We start from the raw sequence: 15,966 nt of genomic DNA, 5'->3' as shown, positions 1-15,966 counted from the left end.
AATTATATTTGTTACGATGGTTTAACTGTAAGATCAACAGTTTTATTTTCAATTATTTAGAAAACTTTAAATATCACAGAATCAGAGTATAGTTTATAACGTATTAAAATGTATTGCTTACTATTACAGAGCTTTATTTGTAGATGTTATTGGTGATTAATGCAAGGTTTTAAAAGAAGAGAAATGTACAAACATGATTTCTATTTGACCTACATAATTTATCTTTCCATATGTGATTTGTATGGGATATACTCAGGATGTACATGTACAAAAACAAATACATAATTATGAGGTAAAACTAAATAAAATCTGGCTGGGCAAGGCCTACAATTTTCCCTGTAATGTTTCAAGGTACATTTGGCATTGATGTAAAGCCTTTTATTTTTGCCAGGGAGGAAATCTTGATTTTTTTTCTTTTTATTTTCTCCTTAATTTAGTTCTCTGACTGAAAGGAAATAATTGTTAATGATAGACATTTAAGTAATCCAGAATTGCTAGGGAAAGGAGTTTGGACTTCTCATTTGGATTCCATTGCATAGAATAGAGTCCCAAACACTTAGATCACGTTTCATTCCTGTAGAAGTAAATACTTATCAGCCACTATCCTTATGCCCATCCAAGCAAGAAATACATTGACAGCAATTTCTGTGGGTTCTGGGGTTTTCTCAGTAAGCTCTGACTGGAACCCATGTGGCTATCCCTGCTCCCTCCATTTCTCTTCATTTAGGTACACAACTGTGGCTGTAAAGGTAGTGTCATCTGGGGAGTTTCTAATAGTTAATGATTCCCGTGTCACCTTCTACCCAGCAGAGCAGAATCTGAACATGGGGCCAATGGTGATTTTAAACCTCAGCTATAACTGGAAAGTTTTCCAGAATGCCAGTCTCTCCTGATTATTTCTTTTATAACAACTTTGTAGTCATTTTTTTTTTAACATGCCTTAGGTATTCTTTGCTGCGTCTGGTCTCGCGTATTACCTGCCTGTTTCACTTTAATCCAGATCTAACGGTGCTTGGACTGAAGAGTACCTCCTGTGCTCCCTCCCCGTGGCTCTGCCGATCACCTTCAGCGGCAGGCTCCCTCTGACACTCGAAGCCTGGTAGCTCCAGCTCTTCCTTGTTCATTCACTCATTCAGCTGGTCTGTTAGTCAGCATTTTATCATTATATTATAAGCAGTGAAAAAGACAGAACTTGTCCCTATTCCTTGACATATACATCATAGTAGGTTGTAGGGTGGCGGAGTCAAAAAACAAGATCAACCCAATGGACACATCAGATAACATGATAGTGAATGGAATACATCAGAAAATTAAATAAGTAATATGATAGACAAGAGAGATGATGGGTACGAAAAGTTCTTTATCTAACTAATGATTGTTTGTCTTTGTGTTGACCCTATTTTTTTTTATTTAGACACCCAGTGAGGGAAGGTCTTAAGGAAGAGTACTAAATGAAACAGAAAATGTGTATTGGGTTTTGTGGTTTTTATCAGGGTAAAGCAGAAGGAAGTGTAGTTGCCAATGCTCAAGGCTGGAACTGCATAAGGACTGTGTCCAGGGAAAGGGACAGAAGGTCCTGGAAAGGGGTCAGCCCCAGAGTGTGTAGAGTCCGTGAGTCTCTTAAGTAGTGGGGGGCCATCACACTGGTGATACAACTGGTCTGACTGTTTGAACATCATCTGCTGTGATTTACCTTTGGTGTGGAGGAAGGAATGGGAAGAAGAAAAGTGGAAGGCTAGGGTTGAACCCCCTTCTGTGTGGCCTAGTCTATAGAACATGGTACCTTAGAAAGAGGGAGGCTCTGGGGGTGGAGGAAGAGGCAGAGAACATGCTCTACAAGTGCTATTTCTTCCTCTTTCAGGCACCTTGAGAAGAGTGTCACAGGGTTTTTCCAGTGTTAGATGTGGGATTGATATAAAATGAGGAGTCACACAAGGATCTAAGTCACAGCTTCGTGCTAGCAGAAGGTAGAAAACAGCTTTGAGGAGACCTTTAAAACTTTATTTTGGGTTGAATTTAGTTTCCTTTTTAAAATTAAATATTTCAAAAGACTTTAGGAATGCAGAAAATTTCAAAATGGACATATGTGTATTCACCACCAAGATGTAAGTTTAATGACAGATATCACAGATCTTTTGATATTTTTAAGAACGACTCACACAGCTGTAGCAAAAGACCTACCTTCCTTTCATCCCCCCTCCTTTCCTCTAATGAAGGGATATGCTGGTGAATATCTTTTTATGTGTATTTTTACTCTCAGATCACACCTTAATGTAATCAACAATGTATTATTAGCTTATATACATTTAAAATGACTGACATTGTACTGTATAATTCTGGAACTTTTTATACTATACTTATTTTATAGACGTTTGAATATTGATAAATACAAACCTAATACATGTGCTGTATTACAGGAAATGCTGTGTTTACTGATTAGTCTGTATTTCCTCAATTTATAAACTATGCCATATTGAAAATTTTGTGTGAAGCATGTAATCCATATGTCCAAGTGATGTTTCACATTAACAGAGCTGTTTTTCAGATGTGATGAATGCCACCAAACTGCTCCCAAAGTGTTCATGACAACTTACATTCCCACAGTGTTCATCCACCTGTGTTGAGCATATATATGAACATAAATTGATGAGTATTTTACATCAGTATATGTATCTATGCCTATGGATATTTAAAATATGATTATTATGTGTATTTTAAATAGAACTTTTAGAAATTTGGGTATTCTCTGGACTGTGGATATATCTTAGTTGGTAGAGTGCTTGCCTCACATCCACAAGGCTCTGGTTTCAATCCCCAGCACCACACACACACAAAAATAAATAAATAAAAAGAAAGAAAGAAATTTGGGTATTCTCTGAAATAATTTATGTAACACTAAGTGTACTTATTTCTCTATGATTTGATAAAATTTGTCTAAATTGTTTCCTGAGCTTTCTTTGTTCAACTTTCTAAAGGTCATTAAAATAAAACAAAACAAAACAAAACAAAACAAAAAAACACGTGCTTCAGATTGAATGGAGCATGGAATTAAAGGAGCTTTCTGTTTTTAAGATGCAAGTTCTGAGATAGGATGTTTGGCTCCCCGTGCCATTCATGTCTGACTTGGGTTTCCTTTAGATGTGCACCTATCACACCCACCTGGATCTCTCCACACTCCGCCTCTTGCTTGTTCAGTTGTCTGCATCTTCAGCTTAATCTGTGATGGTAGGAACAGAGATACTTGGTTCACAGTGGACACCAGCATCTAGCAGTATACCTGAATGATGTATACATTGAGATGTGTTTTCAGTTGACTTGTTGGAGGTTGGTGGGAGACAATTTGTTTCTTTCCTATTGGTACAGTACATGCACTCTGGGAATGGTGAAAAGACAGTCACAGAATGAAATCCTGTTCACTCAACAAAGAGCATGCTTATCGAATCTCCATTAAATAGGTTTCTCTATGATCCCTACTAAAGAAGGGTATTGCCAATGATAAGAACACAGCGAGCATGGTTCATTATTTGGTAATGAGAACAATAACTAGGTACATAGAAAAAGAAATATATCTGCAGAAAGCACTATGCATATGCTATTCTGTACTGGGTACTCTGCCAATCATCTAAAAATTCACACATTTACATACCACAAGGTCCCTTAGAGATGGGCACTATTCCTTGTTCACATATGATATACTAGAAAAAAATCTTCCCCATCACAGATGTCTTAAATCTCCCCAGGGGGAGGATGGTGAGATTAGAGCTGCACCCACTCTGACCTAGCGCAGCCTGCCCAGTCTAGCTGCTCTTCATGAGCTCCACGGGTGCAAAGCATTATTGACACCTGTCTAGATCCATGCTTCATCCCCAAGGGCAACCTCTTCCACCTCTCCCTCCTTGTCTCACACACACATCATGAGTCACTACTCTCCAGCAAATTTATCAAAAGCATTTCCTGTACATTTCCCCATCTCTCCCCCTCATTTCAATTTGTAATACCAGAAGCACATGGTTATAGTAGAGAGTTAAGTGATATTTTAAAGTAGGATGATAATTAAGTCAATAAGTCATTATGTTGGGATATTCATAAGAGAATGTCCTTATTCTAGTACATACTCTTACTTCTGACTCTATTTCCACAATCTGAAAACTTGTGATATATTTTTTAAATTATTTATTTGTTTTTATTAGTTATACATGACAGTAGAATGCATTTATGCACTTTGATGTATCATACATAGATGGGATATAATGTCTCATTTTCTGAGTGTACATGTTGCAGAGTCATATTGGTCATGTAGTCACATATATACATACAAGAGTAATATGTGTTTCATTCGACTATCTCTCCTATCCCCACATCCCCTCCCCTTCCCTCCCATCATTTTCCCCTACCTAATCTGAGGTAATGCTATTCTTCCCTAATACCCCCTGCCTTGTTGTGAATTAGCATCTGCATATTTGAGAAAATATTTGGCCTTTGGTTTTGTGGGATTGGCTTATTTTGCTTAGTATGATATTCTATAACTCCAACCCTTTACTGGCAAATGTCATAATTTCACTCTTCTTTAAAGCTGAGTATTATTCCATTGAGTATATATACTGCATTTTCTTTATCCATTCATCTATTGAGGGATACCTAGGTTGGTTTCATAGTTTAGGTATTGTGAATTGAACTGCTGTAAACGTTGATGTGGCTGTGTCACTATAGTATCCTGATTTTAAGTCCTTTGGGTATAAACCAAGGAGTGTGATAGCTGGGTCAAATGGTGGTTCCATTCTCATTTTTCTGAGGGATTTCCATACTGCTTTCCACAGTGCATGAACCAGTTTGCAGTCCTACCAGCAATGTATGAATGTAACTTTTTCACCACATCCTTGCTAACATTTATTGTTGCCTGTATTCTTGATGATTGCCATTCTGACAAGACTGACATGAAATCTGAAAACCTGTGATAAACTTCAAAGTTTAAATTTGTGATTATTCATATGTTAACACAGTACTTCTATGTAGCTAGAACTGATAGATTTCCGTACTGATTGCTTTTTTTTTTTTTTATGCTAAGGGGTCTCTTAAGACATGAGTATGTGGAATCTTTTAATTGTGTGTTATTTTTTTTCCTACTACATAGGAGTACTCTCTTAAAAAATAGGCTCATGGTCATGTGTACCACGCCAAAGTACAGAGACTCACGTGCATGTGCGCGCACACACATGCACTCTCACACTCAGAAGCACACACACACAATCTTCCACTTACACCTTCAAACTCAAAATCACACCCACACCCTCTTAACACTCAAACTCATATTAACACTCTAACATACCCACAGTAACAAACTCACCACACTATCACACTCAACACTCAATGCACACTCTGAAGCTCACACTCTCACCCTCACACTCACTCTTGCTGCAGTCCAGGCACCTTCCCATTGACACATCCTTGCTGTGTGCTGCTACTTTAGCTTGGAGCATCTTCCTTTCAAATTTTCCTCTTCAAATAATAATTTTTTAAAATTTTATTTGTTATAATTAGTTATACATGATATAAGAGTGCATTTCAATTCATTGTACACAAATGGAACACAACTTTTCATTTCTCTGGTTGTACACAATGGAGAGTTGCACCACATGTGCAGTCATACATGTACCTAGGGTAATGATGTCCATCTCATCCCACCAGCTTTCCTACCCCTATGCCCCCTCTTCTTCCCTCCCTCCCCTTTGCCCAATCTAAGTTCCTCCACTCTCCCCATGCCCCCCCATTGTGGATCAGCATCCACTTATCAGAGAAAACACATGGACTTTGGTTTTTTTTGGCTTACTTTGCTTAGCATGATATTCTTCAACTTCATTCATTTACCTGCAAATGCCATAATTTTATTCTCTTTTAATGTTGAGTAATATTCCATTGTGTATATGTACCACAGTTTCTTTATTCATTAATCTGTTGAAGGTCATCTAGTTTGGTTCCACAGTTTAGCTATTGTGAATTGAGCTGCTATGAACATTGATGTGGCTGCGTCACTATACTATGCTGATTTTAAGTCCTTTGGGTATAACTGAGGAGTGGGATAGCTGGGTCAAATGATGGTTCCATTCCAAGTTTTCTAAGGAATCTCCATAATGCTTTCAATGTATGAGTGTATCTTTTTCTCCATATCCTCGCCAATACTTATCATTGCTTGTATTCTTGATAACTGCCATTCTGACTAGAGTGAGATGAAATCCTAGAGCAGTTTTGATTTGTGTTTCTCTAATTATCACAATATCAGACCTTAAACTGTACAACAGACCTATAGTAACAAGAATGGCATGAAAATAGACTTGTAGACCAGTGGTACAGAATAGAAGACACAGACACAAACCCACACAATACTCTTTAATTAACTTCCAAATTTCAGAACCCATGTCCCCTTATCTATGAATCATTGCCATTTTTCATAATACTATTAGCTTCTTTGTCTCTACAAAGTGGCCTGAAGCTTGATTTTATATAGTACCACTTAGCCAATTGCCAGAAATATTTGTTGAATGGACAAAAGATAGAATGAGGAAAGGAGGATAATCAAGGGAGGGAGGGAAGGAAAGAAAGGAGAAAGGGACTTTATGTTTGAGAGATCAAGAAAGATCCCGTTGTCACTACAAATAATAGAAGAGTGTTCCCTATTCCAGGATTCTTTGTTAACAAATAAAAATTTTCAAACTTGACATTTGAAAATTGTGTTCTGAAGAGAAGTGAGAGATCTGTTTGCATTTCCAATGCGATCTGTGATGCTATTCAGTAAAATGCTGCAGTGATTTCACAGACCAATGTGTTGCTGTGCAGCTACTGACCAGCTGACCAGTGTGTGGGCCACGTCTGATTGCCCTGCTAGATCTGTTTCCTCCTCTCTCCTGCAATCCTTCCTCAGAATTGGTCACCAGAGGTGGTGATTCTCATTCCAACCATTTATTGTACTTAATACAGTCTCCAGGTTGGTCCATGTCATGAATGACAACATTTTGTTTCTTTTTGTGGCTGAATTGTCTCCCATTATGTATATATTCCATCAAGGAAATGTACCAAATTTTCTTTATCGATTAATTGGTGGATGAACACTTAGTTTGTTTCTATGTCTTGGCTCTTATAAATACTGCTATAGCACACATGGGGGTGCAGATATCTCTTTGACTGACTGATTTCATTTACTTTAGATATGTATCCAGTAGTGGGAAAGCTGGACCATACATTGTCTTATTTTTAGTTTTTTGAGGAATCACATATCCTTTCCCATAATGTCTGCTCTAGTTTGCATTCCTACCAACAGCATGTAAGGGTTCCTTTATTTCTACATCCTCATAATTAGACTTTTGAATTTTTGATGGTTACAGATTCATATATATTTGTAAGAAATAATACAAAGAGACGTGTGCAGCCTTTACCCAGTTTCCTCCAATGTTATCATCTTACAAAATTGTCTTATAATAGTACAACCAAGATATTGAAACAGAGAAAGTCAGAACAGAGAGAATTTCCATTTTAAGAATATGTGATGTTACCCTTTTATTGCCATCTCCTGCATTTCCTGAGGACCCTCTTACCCATCTCTACCTTGATTTCCATTTCTGTATTTTTGACATGTCAAAATATTATGTACATTGTAATAATTATTCCCCTAGTTGAGTGAAGATGAATATCTTTCAAAGTTTAGGAGATATTCTATTTTATTTTCTGAACATTTTGTCTTTTAACATTTTATATCCAGTTAATTTTCATAAACTTGATACAATTCTTTGTATAGTAAGGTACTTGGTCTCATGTAAAAAATACTGTTTTATTTACTGTGCACAAATTGTATAATTGTGATTACATTTATCATTTTATGATCTCTTGGCTTGGGATTATACTTAGGAAAACTTGTACTATTTGGTGATTTTAAAAATGTATCCGCATTTTTCTTCTAACATTTTCCAGTATTATATACTCTTTTTTAATTTTTTTACTTTGATTTTCTGATTCATCATTATCAAGATGACAATTCATAAAAGATGTGAAGAAAAATTCAATTTCTAGTTGTCTACCTAATTTTCCTAAGTAATTGAATAAGATTTCAAACTGATACCATTCTTTGTGATTTTTATATGTTAATTATGATGACAGTGTTTTTCAGAAAGTCAAAGAAATATCATTGGGTTTTCCTACAGTATTATAATATTAGGAGGAAGTACAAATTTTTTTCTTTAAAGCTTTAAGAAAGCTGATTTCCATGATGACAATACTGTTAATGTCATGCTGCGAATTTTCACGAAAAGTAGAAACCCTTATTAATTATCTGTGGCCAATTACTCTATTCTATAAATGTGTGTTGTGCCTGGTGTTGATCTTGGCAACACTGGTCAAGCAGCTGTGCCATCATAGATTCATCTGCTTCTTTACCATCTTCTCCAGGTCACTGACTCAGATTCCCTGGTTTCTGGAGGGGTGGCTGGTGACAGTAGGATTGCAGCTGCTTCTCTCTCAGAAACACAGTTAATAGCATACAGCCTCATAACTTCCAAGACTTCTGTTGACGTTGTAGCTGAAGAGCTCTTTTGCTTTTATTTTTATTATATTTTACTCTTCACTTATGAGTATGTCACTTATGAGTATGTGATTTTCTTCTTTGGAAAAGATACATTAAAACATTTCCTTCAGGAGGGAATTGAAACATTTACTTAACAGAATAAAGAGCTGCATTTTATTTTAGCCATTTTAGACACAAAGGAATACATCTTCCACTTACAGTTATATGCTAATCATAGTATTAATTGCAAGCTGGGCACAGTGGTGCACACTTGTAATCCCAGTGACTTGGGGAGATAGGAGGATCCCAAGTTCAAGGCCAGCCTGGGCAACTCAGCAAGATCTGGTCTCAAAACTAAAAGTTCCTGTGGTGCCACATGAATGATTTAAATTACATGCCCACTACAACCCAATGAGAGTTCTGATCACTCCACCTCTTGCCAATGCCGAATGCCTTTGTTTTTCTAAATCTTTGTTAATTTGGTAGATCAAAATAGTAGTAAATGATTTTAATTTGTGTATTTTTGAAGTTTCAAGAGAATGATTAGACTAAATGGCCTACATATGCTTGCGTCTTTTCCTAAGCTGTTTCAAGGATCTTATGTACATTCTTACAGAATAAATATACTTTTATAACTATCAGTTTAAAAAAAAGTAGGGCAGGGTTGTGGCTTAATTGCAGGGCACCTCTGTGTTCATCCCAGTGCAGACCCAACAAGAGACATTAATGCAGCAAGACAGAGTTTGAGATGGAGGAGGTGACCCATCTGACTTTTTCCTGGAATTCTTTCTCCTTGGTCGGAAGACTTGTCTTTCTTCTGACTTCATCAGAATAGATTACAAGTAATGGATCCCTGCTTTCTCTTAAAAGGAACTGTTGGAACTTCAACATGCTTATCAAAAACTAAGAAGACTGTACCAGGTGAAGGTGGCAGAACTGAATCCTGCAAACAGCCCAGTGGATCAGAATGAGGCAGAAGCAAAGAAACTCAGATTTCAAGTGGAAGAACTGAAACTGGGACTGAACCAAAAAGAAGATGAGGTTCTTTATAAATAAGCATGTAAGCATGTGCTGGATGGCTTCAAACAGCACTTTATAGTGTGTATGAGGCATTTTGTTCTTTATTAATGCATCATTAATCAGGGTAAAAACCTTCATTTTTTTTGAGAGAGAGAGAGAGAGAGAGAGAGAGAGAGAGAGAGAGAGAGAGAGAGAGAACTTTTAAATTTTTTTTTTTTTAATTTTTTAGTTCTCAGCGGACACAACATCTTTGTTTGTATGTGGTGCTCGCATGCCAGGCGAGTGCGCTACCACTTGAGCCACATCCCCAGCCCAAAACCTTCATATTTTAACAACTAAAGTCAATTTTAAAAATTATATGGAAAGAGAAGAAAGATTACAACATGCACATCTGAGTGATAATAGTATGTTTATAACTTTAACATTTCAGCATAGTCTGGTGTGTGTGTGTGTGTGTGTGTGTGTGTGTGTGTGTGTGTGTATGTGTGTGTTTAAATATGGACACAGTATAACTAAAACCTGGAGTTTTAAATTTAAGATATAAGCATATGTTAGAGAAATACAATACTTGTTGTGAATACACATTCTATATATATATGAGCACTGCTCTCGGGTTTTTGAATGAGGCTCATTTTGCTGTGTGAGGTCAACTTGTTAATGGCTATGAAATATCTCAGATGGTTCCGGAAGGCAGGCATCTCAGTGTGATGTCTAACAGCACGACTGTGACTCTGGTGCAATTTCAGCTTCACTTATGAGCACAAAGAGTTTGTTTATTTGTTTGTTTTCACAGCAACACAGTCTCCACTGTCACTGTGACTGTGGGACTGTCCCCTCCAAGTTGTGGTGATGTCAGATGGCGTTCCAGTCACTGCATCTGCTCCTGTTGGACGACTTGTGAGGCAAAAAGCAAAAAGCATTGGCTCCCTCCTTAGAAAGACTGTTTACATTTTTGCATGGGAAATAATAACAGAACATATTCTACATTTTGTGCTTTAGTTTTTAATCAATGTGATTTCGGTCGAGCAAACTGCATTTCTCTAGTGAAATCTTGTGAAAACAGATTCATTCCACCAGTGCAGCTCATACCCTGCTCTCTACTCTTACTAGTGTTGTTTTGTTGGTGGGCACTTCATCCCTGATTTGTCTCTTTTTAATGAAAATATGCGTCCATTTATTGATATTCATATATATGCGAAGAGTAAGTCCAAAGAAGACTACAGTAGTCTCAAGAGAATACTGTTGGGTTTTTCTTCTATTATAGCCATGATTTCTGGGAATAGTTCTAACACGCTCATGTTTATTGGGGTGGCAGGTGTGGTAAATAAATTGTTGTGTTTGTCAATATAAGCTTTAAGAAATAACTTGGTGCTAAATTATTTGCAAGGGAATGAATATATATTCTAGAGTTTGTTAATCAATGAAATATTATTCTCCAATGATCTGATTCAACAATATCATGGAATAATGTAACAATGAGCCATGTTCTCAAGGATGGGCATATAATTTGCTCCTCTATGTAGGGTTATGTGTCCCACAGAATCAGTGACAGGTGCGGCCATCTGATGCTTGCTTCACTGATATCTCATGAGGAGAAGCAGAGCTCATCAGTTGCTATGTTAATCAGGGTTCTCTAGAGGTACAGAATCAACAGGAAGTATAATTATAAAAAGGAGACTTATTAGGCTGGCTTGCACAACCAGAAGCTGGATAGTCCACCATGGACATCTGCAGGCTGCAGAGCTGGAAGAACCAGTAGCTGTACAGTCCAAGAGGCTGAAGCCCCAGAACAAGAGGAATTAACAGTGCTACCCTAATCTGACACTGATGGCTTCTGGAAACTCCCTGAACACTCACTGGCAGAGTCCACTTTGGAAGAAGAGTGAAGAAGCAAGAGTCTGACATCCTCAAACCATTTCATCAGCAATCAAGAACCAGTTCAAGAAGAGTTAAGCTTGAATTTGCTGTTGCTTCCTTGTTCTTCCAACTTTTATTCCATCCAAGCCATCATCCTGTTGGATGCTGCTGCCCACGTTGGGGAGGGTCTCCACTCCAGTTGCCTATTCCACATGCAAATCATTTCTAGACACATCCTCTTTAACACAGACTCTTAATCACTGGCATCTCTTAATCCAGTCAAATTGATGATTCAAATTAACCATTGCAGTTGACATCAGAAGCTTGAGAGCCAATACAGGGCTTGAACATGTCTCTCTTCTCTCTCTCTTCCCATATGTGTTTTCTTCTATATCTCATGTCCCATAATAGAACATGTTCATAATCTCCACAAGGATCCCAAGATAAACAAGACATGAAGCAACACTTTTGCTGACCCACCATGGAATCCATACACGTAAAAGTCACTATGTGCTGATACAAGTCACTGAAACTTTGGAGTTATTGCTGGGGGAAAAAATCTTAGTTGAAGCTAAAGCTGATGCATATGGTCATTAAAATAATATGAGAAAACAAACTCTAAATACATACTTGGCTTCTGTGCCAGAATAAGGAGGTTAGAAAATATATTGGAGGCTGGAATGATACAGACCTGTTTTATGGAGTGGTGAAACTTCTGGTACATTAATTTCCTTTGATATCTTGAAAGACAGATGGTGACTGGGATTATCTGGTCGCTTTTAGGTGTAAAGATGTGAAATAATATTTCTTGTTTGCTATTGGTGCATTTTATAAGCGCCTAAAATAAAAAAGAACTATAAAATAATTGTCAAATTTTTAAACAGACATGTAAGATTATACAACAATTTAAGACATCCTGTGGTTTATACTGCTGTAAAACACATCTGACTTTCATTTCCAAATGAGAAAATATAAAACTAAGAATTTCTTCAATAATAAAGGTCAATTAGAGTTGAATTTTGTGGCAAAGACCAAATCAATGGTGTGTCTATCAAATGACATTAAAGCCCCAACTCTATTAAAGTAGCTCCTAATAAATCCTTTAAACTGAGTAAATTGGTACAGGGAGGAAATATTGAGGCTATACCTCTACCAGAACATCTCTTAATTCAGGTAACTAAAAGTAGCTTGGTGACAGAGTCATGTCTCCAAAGGAATTTAAGATGTGATAATTGACATGCAGAAGTTACTGGAATGAAATAGAAGAAGATTCTGTTTCATTTATACTGACAAATGAGCTTTCAGCCTGAGCTGAAAGAAATTAATTTTTCAAGACTTGAAATAATTTTTTGTTCCTCCAAACTCCCACAAGAATGTTGCTGGCTGACTGTTATTTCAACACTGAGGGAGGAAATAGTCCTTATTAACATATTAGACATAGCCATAATATGATGTTGATGATGATGATATTGTTGTTTGTGGTCTTGGTTTTGGCCTCAGCATTTTAAAAGGTAACAATAATAATAAATAAATAAATAAAATAAAAGCGTTGCCTACATACTAGGCAACTATTTTCTGGAAACATAAGTCAGGCAAAATATAGAAATATTCCAAGGGATACTGTAAGTGCCCCATAACATCTACCAAGTTAGAATTCATTAATGTTTTCTATTTCGCTTTTATATATGGAAGAATTTATTTGACTTTCATTGTCCTACTTTTCCTACAGTATATTGAGTATGTAGGTGTGGGTGTAAATTACTTTCCTTTTTAATGCATAGATCTCTGGAGCAACAGAGGACACATTGAGATCTGATACAGAAATTATCATGAGATCTTGAATGTTGAGACCAATGCTGAATTTGGAATGTCATTTGTATAATCTCTTTTAGGGTAGCTGAGGAAAATTTTTGAGTGAAGAATAGAAGAAAACATCTTATGACCAAGAGAGTGGGCTGTATGGATACTATATATAAATGGGTATTTGTGAGTGCATTTGTGTGTGGGGGGTGTCAATATTGCTGCCCTTTCCTGAGGGAAGCTTATGTTCCCAAGCATAAATGGCAGGCTTGATCCTGGTACTTGTTTGGCTAAAGAAATATGTGTTACTTTCCAGAAGGGGAACCATGGTTCCATATGTAGAAGGAGAGGGGTTTATTTTATATTTAAAGCCTAAAAAATGGATGCATCAAGATGTATGTTCAACACACAAAATATTTCCTACTTTTATACTTCTACTGCAGTTAATTTATCACTAGAGAGAATTAACCCAAACCACCAGCAGCTCAAAAGGAATCATTTTACTTCAGTTGTGAAGTCCTCTACTATTTTCTAATTAAATATCATCACTGATTTTGATGGTTGGGAATAAAAATATTCACCGTGAAAATAAGATTTTTGCCTTAGATAGCATTAAACATTTCCATAGTTTCACATATCATGGAGAAGCAAAGAAAAATCATGTCTGTGTCATTCCTGAGCTTTTCAATTTCATGGTAGCAAATTCTTCAAATTGCAATTAGCGTTTAATTAGAATTGCCAAAATCAAAGTTTCTGTTAACTCCCACAAGTCAACAGATTTTAAATAAATTAAAATGAGATATTAATCCTCTGTACTGTAGAGAGAATAGATATTCTTGGGCCCAAAGGAGCAAATCCAGAATCTGATTAAACAAATGATCAAATTAAAAAATTCCTTTTTGGGTGAGTTGTTTTTCATTAGCAAATATAGCATTAAAAATCTAATTTTATATACATTTTAAAAAGTGAATATCAGTTCTTACCATTTCATCAAAGTTTTTCTGTGTTTATGAGTTACATTTTAAAATGGAAAAATTTAATCATCATATATCCACATTAAAATATCAAAATAATACTTCAGTATATGTGGTGAGTAAAGCAGTGTAATAAAAATACAACAGTACAATAAGCAATGTTGTTAGAGATAGAAATAGGCATATGCTGAACTCATAAGTTTCTATTTCTTGCATCAAAGAAGAAATGTACATAATATAAATTAAAAAGATACATGAACATTCAACCTTTAGAACTAGTGTCAGAAAGGCTAAAGGGTAGAATGAAATATTTGCCAAACATTTTGTAAATCATTATCACATCACATAAAAAAAAAAAGGAAAATAAAGGGGAAAAAGTCAATTGGACTATCACCACACAGTACTAACATGGTACTTTAGCATGTGGGCTCAAATGAGCAGAATATTTTACACACCATTATAATCATTGTTGCAAATAATATTATATCTTGTTTTATTGATGATTATAACCAGTTTTCCTGTTGCTTTTTAGTGTCCACAGATAGTTTTTCAAGGGATACAGTATTATCTCAAGGGATATAAATCAAAGCATTAATCTATCTTCCCCAATTGGAGGTTACTTGGATTTTTCCCCAACATCCTTCTACATAGAGACTCTTAAAATATCCAATACACATCTTTTTTTTTCATTTCAAAAGTTCTCAAGGTGGAATTACTACCTTGTATGAATGAAAATGGTTCTTAATATGTGCGGTCTTACCAATCTTCTTTCATTCTCAGTAATAGTTCAAATCATGGAAATGACAGCTGCTACCTGATGCAGAATGGTAGCTGCATCTAATTAATGCAAAAGTAAGGTGACCCTCATAGAATCTATTTATAAAATTAAAAAGCTTTTAGTCACTTAATTTGTGATGTTCTTAATTGTATTTTTTTAATTCCAGTTACTTCCTGTCGTTGATTTTTTTAAAAATTTAACTATTATTTAATATTAGTTATTTTAAGCTCATTTTATATTTTCATACTTTAAATATTTTAATTTTAACTTTTCATTAAAAATTTTATATGTTTAATGCTTTGATAAACTAATGAACATTACCTTCTCTTCTCATGGTTTATCTTTATGTGTATGTTTTAAGAACATGTTAGATCTACTCAAATTCAAGTATGTACTTCAGTGTTCTTAGCTGTAGTTATTAGGCAATATACTGGATCTCTAGAACTTTTTCATCCTATGTAAATGAATCTTTGTACCCTTTGACTAAAATCTTCCTGGTTCCCACCACATACTCCCTGGTAAAAAAAAGCATTCTGTTCTCTCCTTCTATAAATTGGACATTTTCGGATCTTACATGTGGGTAATGGTGACTTGTTCCATGGTCTTTGACTGCCTCCGAGCTGTGGTTGCACTTTGCCCTGGGAACTTTCTATGAAACGGTGCAGACAAGATTGCCCAGGAGCTATGGTAATGCCCTGCTGAGAAAGTTCTGTGCAAAGGCATGGAACTATATCAGTCTTGACCTTGAGCTCAGACACAGGCTGCCAGTGATAGAGAATTCTGAGCATAACAAGGTAACCATAATATCTTGCAAGCACTGCAACCTTCAAGACTGCCTGCTTTGCAGAAACTTTCCCACAAATCATCTTTTTGTGACAATAATTATAAAGTAAACATGCTGTGCTGGCTTTGGGTTACTGTTCTCCCATCAGAGGTTGGTGTCCCACCTGGTCCCAGCTTCTCTCTATAAATGTCTGTGTGTCTTTCTT

Source organism: Ictidomys tridecemlineatus, chromosome 13 (genome assembly GCF_052094955.1).
Source record: "Ictidomys tridecemlineatus isolate mIctTri1 chromosome 13, mIctTri1.hap1, whole genome shotgun sequence".
Classification (NCBI taxonomy): domain Eukaryota; kingdom Metazoa; phylum Chordata; class Mammalia; order Rodentia; family Sciuridae; genus Ictidomys; species Ictidomys tridecemlineatus.
The sequence above is the reverse complement of the archived record's forward strand: the minus strand, read 5'-3'. Positions refer to the sequence as shown.